The following is a 15417-nucleotide window of genomic DNA, read 5'->3' as shown; positions in this document are numbered from 1 at the left end:
GAAGCCTGCCTGTTTTCGATGTTCCGGCCGTGGAGGACACGGTGCGGAATTTTTCTGCCATCTGGACTCAAGTACGGTCTGGTTTGTTGAAGGCATCCTCTCGCTATAAGACCCAGGCCGATAAGAAGCGTAGAATAGTTCCACGCATGCAAGTTGGAAGCCAGGTCTGGTTATCCACCCGGAATCTTCGTCTGAGGGTTCCTTCTATGAAATTTGCACCACGCTTCATCGGTCCCTTCTCCATAACAGAAGTCATTAATCCAGTGGCCTATTGTCTACAGTTACCCCCATACCTAAAAATCCCTAATTCCTTCCATATTTCCTTATTGAAGCCCCTGGTCCTGAATAAATTCCATAGTGCTCTACCTGCTTCTCCTCGAGTCCAGACGGAGAGAGGAGTTGAGTTTGAGGTCGCCCAGATCTTGGACTCTCGTCTACGCAGAGGTCATCTACAGTATTTGCTGGACTGGAAAGGTTACGGTCCAGAGGAACGTTGCTGGACCGATGCTCGTGATGTCCACGCTCCCACGCTCATCAGGAGATTCCATTCTGCCCATCCGGAGAAGCCTGGTGAGTGTCCTGAAGCCACCCCAAAAGGGGGGGGGGTACTGTCATGGCCAGGGTATTTCAGCATGGCGCTAGGCGAGTGTTACCTGTGAGGTCATTGTGGCGCGGGCTGTCTGGTGGCGGAGCTGGTGTCTGGCGGGGGGCTTTGGCTGCGCGCGTTGTTGTGCGGGCCTGTTGTCACTCTGCGCTGGTAAGGCCTGGCGGCGTCTCCGTTCCATTTGGCATGGGCGCCGCCATCTTGCCTTCTGGCCATGTGATGCGGCTGGCCAATCCTGGTGAGTCACATGTTCCCTCCGGCCAGTAACAGCACGGCATGGGGTATTTAGGAAGGGTCAGTGCCTTCCTTCTTTGCCAGTGCAACGTGTATCTCAGCCTAGCTGAGAGGGAGTTCTCTGTGCTTTCCTGTTCCTGTGAATTCGCTGTCTGCCAGTCTGCCTGTCAGCTCCTAGCTCCCACTGGACTACCCCGCTTCCTCCATCACCCTTGCCCATACCTGAGTGCCTGAGCCTGCTGACATCCTGCGCTTCAGTTCACTACCTGCAAACCTGGCTTGTTTATTTTCAGTTCACTATCTGCAAACCTGGCTTGATTATTTTCAGTTTCACTACCTGCACACCTGGACAGCTCTAATTGTTTCTACTTGGACATTAACCCTTTTGCTCCCACCACAGAACTCTTGTGCACATTTATATATTCCTGGACTTTTCTTTACTGCCACATTATATGTCTACTCAAGCACTTATTAAAGATCCTAGTTTTATTTTCAAATCTGCTTCTGTGATCGCTCCTGCTACCACCCCGGGTCCACAAACAACCCAGAACATAACACATTGTTCATTGCCTTTCACTAACTGGACTTTTTCCCATTACTTCACCACAGCTCCCAAGTGCACTTAGTGCTATATCTGGACTTTAGCTTTTGTCATATTCATGTCTATCAAACCACTCATTAAAAGTTCCACATTTTCATTTAAACCTGCTTCAGTGTCTGCTCCTATCACCACCCCGGGCCCACAACAAAAACAGAACCTCACAACTTTCCGACAGAGCTGGCCCTAGGCAAAGGCAAACTAGACAAATGCCTAGGGCATCCCAAGCCTAGGGCTGGCAGCGTTGTTTGGGGCACTTGGCGGATGGCGGCGCGGCTCTGGCTGCCTCGATCGGAGCTCAGCATGCAGTGGGTTTGCCGCTGACAGCAGAGAGCAGCTCCTCCTCTCATGGGCCTTTGCAGAGTCTAGGACCAGCAGGCTGCACTGACGGACAGCTGCTGGAATGGACTGTGGACACAGCTGCATTCTCATCTTCAGCCTGACAAAGTGAGTTTTGTAAAAATATAGTTTTGATTAAGTCATTGCAGCATGTATGTGTGAGGGGTGCTATGTGTGCTGGCCGGGTGAGGGGTGCTGGCTCAGCTGCTGCTGTGATCTGTGCTGCTGGGTGCTGACATACTGTGCTGGGAGAGGAGTGCTGGGAGAGGAGTGCCTCATATCCACCTATGCAGTTTGCACATTTTGTTTATCACATGCTAAACAAATAAAACTTGATAGAATAAAGTAACTGAATGATGGCAATAAGAATCAGTGTCACTTCTCATTGTTGTTTACAGTTGGCAAATGAAACTCATGCATTGTACATGCATATAAGTAACTTCATTTGTTTCAATGCATTAGCGGAAATATCAAAAATCAAAGGTGGGTATATACATTTTAAATCATATTTTTAAACAACAGATCTGTTTGATAAGGATTTCAGTGATTGTGTTTATGACTAAAGGTTATGCTGTATTCTAGACAAAAATAAAATCAGTAGATTATTCACTTTTTGTTTTTACCACCACCTGCTCTTACCTCTGGTGAGCAGAAATATCGTACTCTCCAAGTCCCTGTTGGCACTGATGAACCTGGATTAATCTATTTTTATGTGTTTATTTTTATTTATTTATTTAACAAAATGATGGGAACAAGGGAGCACAAATCATTATATTACCTAGGGTTACATGGACTCTTAATCAGGCTCTGTGTTCACCATTCAGAGCCATAACTAGGAGGTGGGTGAGCGGTGATGTTACCCAGGGAACATTGACTAGGGGGCAGCACTGTTGCTACTGAGTGGCACCATCATTTGGCTGACAGGGTGCCCGGAATGGCACCTTGCAGCCTAGGGAGCCACCGCCGAGTATGACATCACAGGGTTCAGGGTACAGGGGTGGTAAAGGGCGGAATTTCGCACTGCTATGGCCCCGTCACCATTTCTTGTTGCAACACCTGACTGAGTGGATACCATGGTCCTTACTTGCTAACACTCTCTATTAGTCATGAAGACTCCCTGAAATAGTAGCAATCTCCCTGAAGAGTCTAGCAATCTCCCTGATTGCACCTTACACCCCCCAAAAAAAGAAATCAAAGATACAGGTCAGTATATACATTAAAATGGAATCACCAGTGACATTTCTCCGCATTGGTTAATAGGCACAATGATACCTATGGCTACTGTGCAAACATTTTGAAATAAGGATTCTAGTAGATACTTCTATGGAACCACTTGCTTGTAGAACACAATAAATGAACGAGCCCAGGGTGCTATTTAGATCCAGATTTCTCTTACTTCAATCTAGAGGTTTGGTGACACCTGGTGAGGCACCCACTTGGCCTTAGGCGCGTACTCTCTAAAGAGGGCGTGGTCTCATGCCTGCGATGCCATGTCCCCTCGTGCCTTTTTTGGGGCATAATCGCGTGTTTATCAATTTACACTAGTAGTGAATTTGTGCTATACGAGACACTAGGCCACTTCAGATATAGGGGTCTATTTACTAAGCCTTGAATGGAGATAAAGTGGACGGAGAAAAAGTACCAGCCAACCAGCTCCTGTCATTTTTCAAATACTGCCTCTCAAATGGCAATTAGGAGCTGATTGGCTGGTACTTTATCTCAGTTCACTTCAAACTCCATCCAAGATTTAGTAAATAGACCCCGTCATTACTTATTAAACACAATTTTAATATTTTTTTAAGTATTTTTGTAAACTTGTGCTGGGTGGTCAACACAACATTCCCTCTATCACCCTGTTTACATTTATTCTTACAGGTGTAAAATTAACAAGTGCTCTCAGTTTAACAAGAATACACATTTACTCCAGTACATGTAGGAACTGCAGTGTCTTTAGGGGGACAGCTATTCTTTCACTCTCATATACCTGATCCTGGATGTGGGGCAAAGTTACTGCCCTGCACGCTTCCTTCTCCTCCCTCTCCTCCTTCTTCTTCCAGGCCCAGAAAATAAAACAAGCAGGTAGGACAGAATTGAGAAAGAATGATTGGTATTCCTCCAGCACACAGAGAATGGGAGTGGTAAGGACTAGGGTGCGGTGTCTCAGGTGAGAGAGAAGTTCAGAACAGAAGAAGGCAGGCTAAATATAGGTGACAGTAAGAAAGTAGCACTGTGACTCTGGATATTAGCAGAGAGGAAGTGCTACTGTTCCAAGTGGGAATAACTCCAGAACTCTTTCAGCTTCACAGTGACATCAGTATTTATAGTATATTAAAGGTATAAGGTAGAAGTTACCTGATCATCTTGGGATTTGCCTATAATGTGGCACATGTTAGGCAATATGTGCAAGGGGCATACAGTATTAGGTACCACACCTTTAGAGTAAAACAATATGGGGCTCAAACATTCTAATTGAACTCTGCCTTGGTGAGAATGTCCCATCACTCAGTTCCGCATCTTCAGCCATAAGTGTATACGTGTTATAAATCCATATCACTGCATTCCACATACTTACTTACGCCATACTTGTCAACCCTCCCGCTTCTTGCAGGAGGCTCCCGTTTTCTTAACAAGCCTCCCGCTCCCCGCAACACTTATAAAATCCCCCGCATTCACCACAGCCTCGTTTGAAATCGGACTGTGCGTGCGCAAGTCCACATGTGACAAAGGCCGGGTTACAATCCGACATCAGTATGTCAAATAGACTGGCCGCGCACCGCAGGGTTGTGGATTGCGTCGGCCGCCTCACCCAAGAAGGAAGCAGAAGCCAGCAGAGCCTGAGTTGTCAGTGTGCAGGCAGAGATGAGATGTGTTCTCTTCTGCTTCAGCGGCGGCTTCTTCTCTCCCCCCTGCCTAAGTAAGTTATTAATACTGTAGGTAGGAGTGTTTAGTGCTCGGGGTGGGGGGAAGGGGGTTTCCTATGATGGGAGCTGCGCTGTGGGCAAAGATAACCGGGAGGAGCAGAGATGGGGAGGAGACAGGAGACCAGTAGAGTAGTGTAGTAATAACAGGTGTCCAGATCAGGATTAAGGGGAGTGGAGGCGAGCACAGGGGGTTGGTGCCCCGAGCCCCCCTCTATCGGAGCCCCTTGCCTCTGATTTTACAGTTGTGTAGTGCAAAAGTGCACTGTGTGCTGTAGGAACTAAACAGTGAAGGGAAGAGGAAGGGAGAAGTCCGTGGGGCTACATGGACCCATGTACAGCAGGATGCAATCAGCATGAGAGAGGAGAACTGCAGAGGTAGTAACAAGAAGGGGGGACACTGTGTATAATTATCACTATATCTATGTATGTGACAGTACAGTACATATGTATGTGTATTTGTGTGTGACCGTATGTGTGTGTATGTGTTATGTATGTGTGTGACTGTATAAGTGTAATTTATGTGCATATGTGTATGACTGTATATATTTATGTGTATAATTGTGTGACTGTATGTGTGTGACATTGTATATGTGTACTATTGTATGTTTATACATATGACTGTGGTTGTCGGTCTGTATGTATGTGTATATGTGTGGACTGTATGTATGTATATGACTGTGCATGTGTATACATGTGGGACTGTATGTATGTGTGGGACTACATGTATGTGTATATGTGTGGACTGTATATGTGTGACTGCACCCCCCATTCCCCCTTCCCACCAAGCATTATCCTGCCTCTCCATACCCCTCTACCCTGCCTGTGCTGCTATGTAGTACTACAGTTTTCACCTGTCACTGCAGGATACACCCTTGAGTGAAAAGATATGCCCATAGGTGGAGCTAGATACTCCTTTTTGGTGGAGCATGACACGCCCCCTCAATGGCGCAGCACATTCTACTATCGAATATAATCTCCCTGAAACTAGTTTTCAAAAGTTGGCAAGTATGGCTTACGCTCAATTCGCACTGTGTCCTGGTATGCGTCGCAGGTGGATGTGTTCAACTCTGCATCAGCATACCTTACAAATAGTTTAGTATTAATAACAGTAACTTTATAATTCAGTGTGCAGCTCACTAATCAGACAGACAGATGATACAGATCTGTGGGCCTGATTCAGAGTTGGGAATAGAGTAATATCCCTTTTCCACTGCTGCAATGACCCGGCTTATTGCTGGGTCTACCCGGGTCGCCGCTCAGTGTAAAAGGATCCCTGAAAAGTAACCCGGGAATCCAACCCAGGTAGCTACCAGAATCGGACTCAGGATGGACCCGAGTAATGGTGCAGCGTAAACGGCGCGACCTGGGTTATCCAACCTGGGTCATGCCTAAAATGAGCTGATTGGTGGTTGTGAAGCATCACCTCCCACATTCTATGACCCCAAGTTTAGCATGGCAGACCCTGGTTCAGTGCGAACAGGGCTGACCTTGGGAATAACTCAGATCGAAGGTGCAGTTTAAATAGGGTCTGACCTGGGTTGGAACCATATCCAAAAACCCAGGTCAGATCTGGGTTTTTTTGGTGGAAAATGGTGTCGAAGCTGAATAATTGAGTAAGACAAGTTCAGTTTAAAATTCAATCACAGCGACGCCATCTTGCGACTGGCCGCAAGACTCTATTTTAGAAATGCGATTGCAAGACGCCATTTTGCGAATGGCCGCCTAAGCGCCATTTTAGATAAACTCACATTTTAGTACATGTGGTGATAATATCATTAGCATCATGCGAAGGCATCTGTGACCATTATCATATGAAGCAAGTGGCCAGGTGACAACTGGCTTGCGTAGACAAGTTTCCTGCATAGTGTTTGTTCGCTACGGGTGGTCTGGCTAAAATAAATAAGCAAGCTTCCTGCAATGACACAGGAAAGGTGGGAGGGCCTGCTGACAGGAGATGTAGAACTATCTGGCCCAGCATGCTAAAATGTTAGAGACAAGGCACTTATCCTCACACACACATTAAATATGTCTTTATATCAAACCCCGAATACTCACACATTTCATATTCACACATAAGGTTCCATAAGCAACAAAATGTATGATTCAAGTTGGTTAAGTTAGTTTAAATGCTAAGAAATAAAGGTTTTTGATAACTAAGGTATTATACATGATAAGCAAGGTGTGTTTGGTCTCGTTCTGATGCATACGCTTTTTACAGCATCCCGGTGTTATCGGTGGAGAGATCGCATCATGCAAACTCAAGTTACGGATCGCAGAACTTACAAGCACCAAAATGTTTAACAGCTGATGAAATGTTACAGGAGGCGTTACCAGAAAGACTCCGGCTGTTAGAGGCAGGGAAAGTCTATTTGAAACAACCTGTTAAATGTGCCGTAACATATGCTTCTCCTCTGGGAACCAATGATATCAGCAGGAAATTTCCCTTTGTCCTGCTTTAGTCTGGGGGGGAATAAATACATGTGCCCATATACTGGTTTAGGAGTCCATGCTGAAGGTTGTATGAACTGAGGGTCTCTAGTCTGAGGTCTATCTCTGGGTCCAGAGGCGCAGCGTATGTATACTGTTACTTGGGGTCTGTATAATTTCCTTTTGCGCCTAAAGTGTGTCTCTCTCTTTGTCTCTCTCTCTCTGTCTCTCTCATTGTATTTGTGCTTATTGTAAACAGATCATAGCGTGTAACTGACTGTACTTTTACCTGAATAATACTTGTGCCTTGGAACCACAGATTCCACTCCTGTCTTTATTTGCGGTCATACTGCGTACGCAATTAGCGTTGTGTTTAGAGGTTTATAGGAAGGTTTTCAGAAGGTATAGGCAGGGGTATATAGAGGTTCATTTCTAATATTGTTAATGGGTATATGAAAGAGCAAGAAACTGTGCATCTTGGTGAAACCGTGCTGCACTGCAGGTGGGACAGATGTAAAATGTGCAGAGGGATTTAGATTTGGGAGGAATGTGTCCAAACTGAAATCTAAATTGCAGTGTAAAATAAAACTGTCCAGCATTTGTGGGATGTACAGTATGCAAAAGCAGCCAGTATTTACCCCACATGCAAAATAATGTATGTAGTTGCACCCCTTGCCATCCTTACCTACTTTTTTTTTTCTCCTCCCGGGGAAGAGAAGCAAGTGGGCGCCAATGGGGGTGGCCTGAAGTGTTGCGCCATTAAGCTCCGTCTTCGCGCAGTCAGTTGCCATGATTTGCACATATTTAAATAGGGGGTGAGACCAAATGACGCAATTCTTGTGTAATTGTGTAATTAAGCCCCGCCCTCTACCCGAAGACTCCCGATCGATGTGGAAGTTCTCCTGATGCTGCCAACTTCACTAGGAAGTGGGCAGGAATGCAGGAGAAGTGCCTACTCTACTGGGGGGTGCGAGGGAGTTACCCGAAAAATCGTGAGCCTTACGCGTCTTCTGGGAGAGTAGGCATGTATGCCCCTTGCCAGAGCCGTAACTAGACTTTTTGGTGCCCTGTGCTAGAAAGAGCATTGGCGCCCCCCTCATTTTTCAAAGGGACATAATGCACCCAAATAAGGGGAATGGCCTGATGGGGAAGGACCAGGGAAGAGATAGGGGAGGCCAGGAGATGCTGGGGATGAAATAAGAGGAAGCTGCAAGTGAGAATGATAATAAACAGAAATTTGACAGGCACAAACAGCGCCCCCTGACTTGTGGTGCCCTGTGCGATGGCACCGGCCGCACTACCCTAGCTACGGCCCTGCCCCTTGCATTGCAACATGTTTTGTCCAGGAACACAGTTACTTGCTCTATCTTACTCTATTCCCAAATCTGAATCAGGCCCTGTGTGCTGTGAGGTTGCGGTCATGGAAATATACTTATATGTATAGACAGTAGGGTCAGCACTCACAGGACAAAACAAATATGGCATAAATTGTATTCTCCTTCTACCTTTTCATAACTGGTTTTGTCAAGATCATGGAGGAGGGCAGGGAAAACGGCAAGGCAGCACTGGACAGCAGATATTACTTTTACTTTAAGAAACATAGGAGGGGATTCAATTTGGAGTGAAGGTCTGGACTTTTCGCTCCACATCGGAGGTTTGGCTGGGGATAAAGTATCGGGCGCGTGCAACTTATCCCCATATTCAATTCCAGAAGCTGCAGAATCGTGACCCGGCGGAAAGGTAAGCCAGGGACACTGCAGGCACCTGTGAGTCAGGGACACTGCAGGCACCTGTGAGCCAGGGACACTGCAGGCACCTGTGAGCCAGGGACACTGCAGGCACCTGTGAGCCAGGGACACTGCAGGCACCTGTGAGTCAGGTCCTTAATGATAGTACTGTAGAAAGAATGAAAGGAATGAAGTCAGGAATGAAACTTTGAGGCTCTGATATATTGAATGACTGTAGCATTTGTTCTGATTATAGCGGGAAGTGCTGGGCTAAATGTGACCCCAGAAGTGTTACTGAGACTTATTTTGTCTATAATAAGTGTTTTCTCTATGGTCACAGAGTGCACCCACATATTGGGCCTGATTCAGAGGTGGACACTGCTGCGTCCACTCTTGTGTCCGTTGCCGAAGCTGTGACTGCGATAATATGCAAATGCTAGTTTTAGCCTTCCTCTGGTGTAGATGCCTGCGACTGAATGAGCAAGCACTGACAAGCCCACTTTCAGTGTCTCTGCACGCTGTAACACCACTGGTAATTAGGGACATGCCACCATCGGTGTACCACCAACACTTGCACCAGCCCTATGGCAGGTGCAGTGTCTCTGTCTGAACATGGCCTCTGTGACAGACGCTGTGTGTCTGGGAATGCAGCCAATTTCACTGGCACACCCGCAACACTCCTTTAACATGCCCATTCACTTCTGGCCACCTCCCAGTCACCACCCAGGAACGGCCATCACTTGAGAGTACACTGTGGGGGTGATTCAGAGGTGGACGCAGTTGCAGTAGCGGCTCCACCACCATGCAATTTCGATCTGCATTTCTTGATGGTACACACCGGGATGCATGTGCAGTGCATCTCGGGCAGATAGAAATAAAACTGCTTAACCTGCGACCACCTCTGAATCACCCCGTTTCAGGCATGCGTCGTAGGGGTGTACAGGACATTTAGCGCATGCGCAGTTGCAAGCACTTGCTGAACTACCTGAACATCGGCATTGCACACACCTCAGAATCAGGCTCTATGTACACTATCAGACAAGGCATAAACATACAAATGTGCTAGTACAGCATGATGACTCTGAGCTATAGTATAGAGGAAGTAACACAGTTTCTGCAAAATATTTCTTTACTATGAAACATTCAACTGCTATGCAGCCTCAAGAATGTGCCTTATACCCCCACCCCATATACACATGCTACATCCTGTGTTACCTTATCTGATAATTCTAGGGGGTAAATTTACTAAAGTGAGAGTTTTAGAAGTGATGTTGCCCATAGCAACCAATCAGATTCTACTTAACATTTAACTAGCACCTCTTAGAAGATAATAGCTTGAATCTGATTAATTTGTATGGGCAACATCACTTCTAAAAACTCTCACTTTAGTAAATTTACCCCTAGGTCTGTGTATTAGCTTGTCATAGGTATGGCCATCAACCATCAATGTTAGATGGTTGTGCTATTGATGGTGGAGATCCAATGGTTCTCAGCCATCGATATAATGTTTATATTTCAATTATTCACGGTGCAGGAAGTATGAAATTTAGCACTGTCCCGTGACATGTCCCACCCTTCCCTGATTGGACAGCCACCCGGTGAGTCCCACCTCCCACACTGTTAGAACAGATGCCCAATAGCTTTCGAATGGTGTAAACTACAATAGTTACCTGCCATCGATGTAAACAACTGATGGCACCATCAATGGTGATCTGTCAATGGCCACCCATACCTTGTTCAATAAGGCTCCAACTAGCTCACAGTTGATGCCAGTTGGGTAGAGTTTAGTGATGACGAAATGTCACAGCCTGTATATGACAGTTAGTATATGATTGGTTGATACTTTGGAAGAGATGTATCAAGCCTTTGCTAAGCCCCCCCGCGATCACTGACCCCCCCCTCCCTTAATTACACTTACCTGCAGTGATCGGTGCTCCGGTGATGTCCTCTGTGGCTCAGTTGACGACCGGGCCCCAGTGCCTGCTGGGAGACATCACTGGAGCTCCGATGACCGCTCCCTGGACTCAGGTAAGTTTTTTTTTTTACAGTGTATCAGCATGTGGTCTGTTTAGACCACACAGCTGATCACTGGGGCTGGCTCCAGGCTCTGCTCTGTCCGTTAGAGCCGGGGAAGACCCCGGTAACCGGGGAAGACCCTGGATAACGCCACATCCAGGTGGCGTTATTATCACAGGGCTTCCCCCCCCAATTTATTTTTGTAACTTTGGCCAGATCACATTTCCCATTACAATTATGGGAAATGTGATCTGATTACTAAAAATAAGTGATAATTAGGGCTTGGAGTAGAATTTTACGAATTCTACTCCAATTGCCCTTTAGATACTTTAGGTGATACTAAAATAATGTGAAAAGGGTGTGAAAACACCCTTTTTCACTTTATTTTAGTAAAAATAATGTTAATAAATAGAGCCCTCAGGCTTAGTATGCAGACCCCTTTATCTCTCTCCAAGATTTGATAAATCTCTTCCTTATGCAGGCCATACCTCTACGGCCCATTTCCCCATTCAGCTATCGCTGATCTGATCTGCAGACGTCACTCCATCGGCGGATCTGGGAAATTTTAAACAAATCCCCAACTTGCTGATTCCAACTATTGCCGAGTTGGGATTGGGGAATCGAGATTGTTCAACGTGTTGAATTTCCCCTATTCCCCAACCTCTGCAGAATCGGAATTGGGGCAATCAATCTCAGATGTATGGGCCCCATATGAGATAACTAATATGGATTGTTAATTTTCGCAGGGACATTGCAAATATTTCTAAATAGACGCAATAGTGTATCCTGTGTATTACATTGATAAATTTGAATACATGCACAATGTATATACCTTCCTAAAGGAAGCTAAGGGCCTGATTCACAGAGCCGGACGCTCTGACAAGAGCGCTCGCTCTTAATCAGGGTCATCCTACCTAAAATTGGAGCGGCCTCCTGGCCGTTCGCATAGCTGTGGGTGACCACCCACAGCTTATGTGAGCGGCCAAAAAGATGGTCGCGATGGTCAAGACCATCGCGACCATCGGGCTTGCGACGAGACCCTGCGGTAGGGTCTCGCTGCCGCAAGCCCAGGAGTGCTTTTGGCTCTATCAGAGCTAAAAGCACTCCCACTGACATCACTAGTGATGTCAGTGGGGCCGGCCCCAGACGGTAGGCATTCCCATGGAAACGTCTCCGTCTTGGCAGCAACGCCCCCGGCACGCCCACCAAAGGGGGAGTGCTGTCACTCACCATCGACAGCACGCCCCCTTTGGTGCGAGATCCATAGTGACGGCTTGGCTGTTGATAAGCGGGTCTCGCGCATGCGCACGACGGAGCTCCCTCCGTCGTGCACATGTGCACTAGGGCACCATCGACTCGCTTGCGAGCGGGTCTGAATCAGGCCCTAAGTTCCAAAGTTGGACCACTGGGCTTCATTCAGAGCCGCTCGTAAGCGGCCGTTCGCTCGTTCCGAGCGATGTTCGCAGATCTGCGCATGCGTACGGTTTGTAATACGCATGCGCGAACCAGTCAGTGCAGACGAAAATCGTTTGTTCGCTATATAGCGAATGCCTGCTATTTTGAGTGACAGGAGGAGGCGTATGTAGGTGGTAACAGGGGAAGGTGCTTGAAAACAGGGAGTGGAATTCAGAACGCAGCTTAAAGGTCAAAACGGGCGTTTTATGGGTGTGCATAATTAATACAGCAGCGTCATTGACCACGTCACTTGGTTGTTTTAAAGTCAGAACTGCTCGCAATATAGCGGTAGGAAAAACCAGCCACAAGAATAGCGAGCAGTTCATACGCTGTTCGATGTACTCGATTAATCTATTAAATAGCGGACATGACGTATGATGCGAGCGGCCAGGGGGTGTATTCTTCGAAAAAACGACCACGTTTTGTTTGCTCGTTCAGACATAGAGGCGGCAACAGACCGCAAAGAGCGAACGGTTCATTTGAATAGCCACCCCCTTTTTCTGAACGAGCGAGCGCTAATAGCGTCCGGCTCTGAATCAGACCCATTGTTCGGGAGATGTAAAACTCCAGACGATTCCAGATTAACACAGGGTTACAGGACTGCAATAAGTGGTCTAGTCACAATACCTGTTAGGCAAGTTCTTCTATTCACAGAAAGGAATGATAACTTGTATATAGTGTACAAGTTAAGTGACAAACAGCTAAGGAATCTGTTTGACTCACAACGTGTGTTTCACCGATTCACACCTGGAATGTGTGTTCAAACGTCAAAATTCCTATTGGAAGGGTGTATACTACATACCACTCCCTTCGTTAGTTACAGCTCCTAGATCTCAATACTAAATAGCTGTAAAATATCTTTCTGGACATCACAGACCATAGCCAGGTATTGCGAGGCAACTTAGGGCCTGATTCACAGATGAACACAATGGCGATTACATACGCAGATCGAGCAATTGTTTCCCATTGTGCATAAGCCGCACTGCACGTGTGCATCGATAGCACTGCGATTACAGACGCACATAATACATTGCAAAGTGAGTGACAGGTGGACTGCATTTGAGGGTGGTGACGGGGTGTGGTCAGATGAGTCTACATTAGAACGCCGTTTTATGGGGGTGCATACATTAGCCAATGCGATTGCATAGGCAGCATGAAAGCTCTCCTCGTGCGAGGAGAGCTGCCGAGTCTGCCACAAGGGCAAGATGACCTCTGGATGTTACCAATATTTGCGCAGGTATTCGTTGTCTCACACAGGTGAGAAGGCAGCAGTGGGCGTCTTTGTGCTCAGGTGATCTTTGAACACATTGGCATATTTTCACAGCTGTGTTGTATACGAAAACGCATCAGCGTCCCTCTTTTAATCAAGCCCTTACTTTGCATACAGTATCTCATGTCTGAGCTCTGCAATGGCTGATGGGACTGTATAAGACTATCAGGTGTAGATTTATCTAAGCTTGGAGAGAGATAAAGTGGAGAGAGTTAAAATACCAACCAATCAGGTTCTAACTGTCATGTTACAGGCTGTGGGCCTGATTCATAGCCGCTCATAAGCGGCTGCTCGCTCGCTCCGAGCGATGTTCGCACATCTGCTCATGCGTATGGGCCGTAATGCGCATGCGCCAACCAGCCATTGCAGTCGGAAATCGTGCGCTCGCAAAACAGCGAGGGCCTGCTAATTTGAGTGACAGAATGAGGCGTTTGCGGGTGGTAACAGGGGAAGGTGCTTGAAAACAGGGAGTGGAGATCCGAACGCAGGCGTGCCAAACGGTCAAAACGGGCATTTAATGGGTGTGCATAATTAACAAAGCAGCATCATCGACCACGTCACTTGGTTGTCTTTTAGCCTGAACTTCTCGCAGTGATTGCGGGAAGTAAAACCTACCACAAGCACTGCGAGCAGTTCAGACGCCTTTTGATGTACTCGATTAATCTAATAAATAACGGAGATGACGTATGATGCAAACGGCCAGGGGGCGTCTTTACAAAATAGCGAGCGCATGTTTCGTTCGCTCGCTCAGACATAGAGGCGTCAACAGTACGCAAAGAGCGAGCGCTCAATTTAAATAGCCGGCCCCTTTTTCTGACCGACCGTTCGCAAATAGCGTCCGGCTCTGAATCAGGCCCTGTGTTTGAAAATGAGTTAGAAGCTGATTGGTTGGTATTTTAACTCTCTCCACTTTATCTCTCTCCAAGCTTAGATAGATCTCCCCCTTAATGACTTAATGGCACTAATCAAAATGTGCAGAACTGTATGCAGTGCACAGGGACTTCCAAAACATTCTACAGAAATAAATAGCTGCAACAGTGGGTGACCAAGCGTATGCTATAGCAACCCTCTAGTATTAAGTGCCAGAGTGGGAGGCATGGCAAACACAGGGCAAGTTGAAAACAAAAAAAACAAGAGCAGGTGTAAGTATGCACTGTGGCATGAGGGACCCACTGGGGGATTGGAATGGTCAAGACCCACAAAACAGTCTTTGTGCCATACAACTGTAGGGTGTGGCTAGCACAAATAGATCATAGAAATACGCAGGGAGAGCAGCATTCATTCAACTACTGTCCATGGCTATCAAATTTTACATGGAAGCAAGTCAACCGCACTGGCCAAAGTGCATAAGTAAGTTAAGGTGACTAGTGTAAGATGTGGCTGGCTGTATCCCAGTTGTAACCTATGAGTCACTAATCAAGCTGGGATTATATGGATGTTGGTTGTACTTGTAGGATTTGCCTAAACCCAGAGCAGAGGCGCGGAGTCTAACGTATTGGTGGTTTTTACCAAGCTGGTGTCAGAGTTCAGCCGGGGATCGGCCATCCCTTACCGTCCCGCCGGCTTCCTCTGACTTCCCGGGCAGTCGGGCGGCTAGTGCGGTGACGTGGGAGGAGCTGAGCATTCACCCTGTAGCTGTGGTGTCAGGCGACCCGGTGAGCGGGGATCGCAGTTTCCATCATGGGCGCCGCCATGACACTTTCCCTATGTCAGTACTTCCTTCCCTGAGTGGCTGACGCTGTGGGCCTATCAGCAGGCTTCCAGGGGTATATATCCGGCTCCTGTGCTCCAGGTACAGTCAGGTGCATAAATATTGGGACATTGAC

General features: G+C 46.9%; 1 protein-coding gene and 1 long non-coding RNA gene across 2 annotated transcripts in view; one reads left to right on the top strand and one right to left on the bottom strand.

The window, feature by feature from the left end:
- The window catches only part of EVPL (envoplakin), a 51041-nt gene extending 47234 nt beyond the window's left edge, over positions 1–3807 (bottom strand). Inside the window, exon 1 of the mRNA XM_088482525.1 lies at positions 3760–3807. The gene's annotated coding sequence lies outside the window, so the exon portion shown is untranslated. The remainder of the gene's footprint in view (positions 1–3759) is intronic.
- The window catches only part of LOC148511790 (uncharacterized), a 31113-nt gene extending 23749 nt beyond the window's left edge, over positions 1–7364 (top strand). Inside the window, exon 4 of the long non-coding RNA XR_015880226.1 lies at positions 6915–7364. This is a non-coding gene — a long non-coding RNA (uncharacterized LOC148511790). The remainder of the gene's footprint in view (positions 1–6914) is intronic.
- The last annotated feature ends 8053 nt before the right edge of the window (positions 7365–15417 follow it).

The sequence above is a fragment of the Taudactylus pleione genome, unplaced genomic scaffold (assembly GCF_031769625.1).
Source record: "Taudactylus pleione unplaced genomic scaffold, aTauple2 ptg000290l, whole genome shotgun sequence".
NCBI classification, from domain to species: Eukaryota; Metazoa; Chordata; class Amphibia; order Anura; family Myobatrachidae; genus Taudactylus; species Taudactylus pleione.
This window is presented reverse-complemented; position numbering and strand designations above follow the sequence as displayed.